The sequence below is a fragment of the Myotis davidii genome, unplaced genomic scaffold, assembly GCF_000327345.1.
Source record: "Myotis davidii unplaced genomic scaffold, ASM32734v1 scaffold116, whole genome shotgun sequence".
NCBI classification, from domain to species: Eukaryota; Metazoa; Chordata; class Mammalia; order Chiroptera; family Vespertilionidae; genus Myotis; species Myotis davidii.
Genome location: NW_006290632.1, coordinates 2,642,231 through 2,643,966, shown reverse-complemented (window position 1 = coordinate 2,643,966; position 1,736 = coordinate 2,642,231). Strand labels below are relative to the sequence as shown.

The window sequence follows — 1,736 nt, the reverse complement described above, 5'->3', positions numbered from 1 at the left end:
CTGTAGTTTGACAGTCTGTCACATTCTTTTTACAAGAAATCTTTATTGTTGAGAGTCTTACAGATGTCCTTCTCCCCCCTTCCCCATTGCCACCCTCCATCCAGCTCATGTCGTGCTCTAGGCCCCCTCCACCTTATTGTCTGTGACCATAGCAAACGCATATATGCATATAAATTTTTTGGTTAATCTCTTCCCAATGACTCCTCCCCCCTTTCCTCTGAGATTCATCTGTCTGTACCATGTTTCCATGCCACTGGTTCTATTGTATTCATCGGTTTATTTTGTTTATTAGACTCCTTGTTTGTTTATTGATTTCAAATGTTGATTGATATGTATTTATTGCTATTTTATTGTTGTTGCTGTTCTTCTTCAAGAATGTCCTTTGCCCTATCTGGTTTGGCTCACTGGATAGAGTGTCGGCCTGGGGACTAAAGGGTCCCAGGTTCGATTTCGGTCAAGGGCATGTACCTTGGTTGCAGGCTCATCCCCAGTAGGGGGTGTGCAGGAGGCAGCTGATCGATGTTTCTAACTCTCTATCCCTCTCCCTTCCTCTCTGTAAAAAATAATCAATAAAATATATTTAAGAAAAAGAAAAAAAGAGAATGCCCTTCAACATTTCATGTAATACTGGTTTGATGGTGATGAGCTCCTTTAGCTTTTTCTTGTCTGTGAGGCTCTTTATCTGACCTTCAATTCAAAATGATAGCTTTGCTGGAGAGAGTAATCTTTTTTTTATATACATATTTTATTGATTTTTTACAGAAAGGAAGGGAGAGGAATAGAGAGTTAGAAACATCGATGAGAGAGAAACATCAATTAGCTGCCTCCTGCACACCTCCTACTGGGGATGTGCCCACAACCAAGGTACAGGCCCTTGTCGGGAATCGAACCTGGGACCTTTCAGTCCGCAGGCCGACGCTCTATCCACTGAGCCAAACCGGTCAGGGCTGGATAGCGTAATCTTGACTGTAGGTCCTTGCTATACATCACTCTGAATCTTTCTTGCCACTTCCTTCTGGCTTGCAAAGTTTCTGTTGAGAAATCAGTTGACATTCATATGAGTGCTCATCGAATCAGCCACCTTTTGGTACATGGGTTGACTGCTCAACCACTGAGCTACACCCACTGGGCTGATTGTTTTTTATTGAATTCAGAGAGAAAGGGAGAGGGAGAGAGATAGAAATATCAGTGATGAGAGAAAGATAATCGATTGACTGTTTCCTGCACACCCTCTAAAGGGGATTGAACCTGCAGCCCTGGCATGTGCCCTGACTGGGAATCGAACTGTGACTTCCTGGTTCATAGGTGGATGCTCAAGCTCTGAGCCACGCCGATTGGACCATACTCATATTCTTTTTATTTTTTATTGAAAACCCAGATTTATTGCGCGACTAATCACTGAAATCCTTAAGATGAACTGGATGCGGCAACAGCTGCCCTCTTGAGTTTAGGAGTTGTTCCTTCACAGAATTCATGCCTGAACCTGCGGTACACGATTTTCAGGTGCCGCATGCGACCGGTTGTGTCCTGTCGTTTAGCCTTGGCACTCCAGTCATACTTCCTCTTGCGCTTGGCGGGGTAGCGGCACTTGCCGCAGGTGGACTTCTGCAGGTGCTAGGCCTTGGAGCCCCAGCGGTGGCACAGCGTGTGCCTCTTGTTGCCCTCTTGTTGCAGCGCTTGCTGAACGAGGACGTCCCCTTTGTCATCTTGCTTCTGCCGCGGAGACCAAAGAGCAC

General features: G+C 45.6%; 1 pseudogene; it reads right to left on the bottom strand.

Annotated features, from left to right (window-relative positions):
• Window positions 1-1,353: 1,353 nt before the first annotated feature.
• On the bottom strand, window positions 1,354-1,710 carry LOC102764542 (annotated as a pseudogene).
• Window positions 1,711-1,736: the final 26 nt, after the last annotated feature.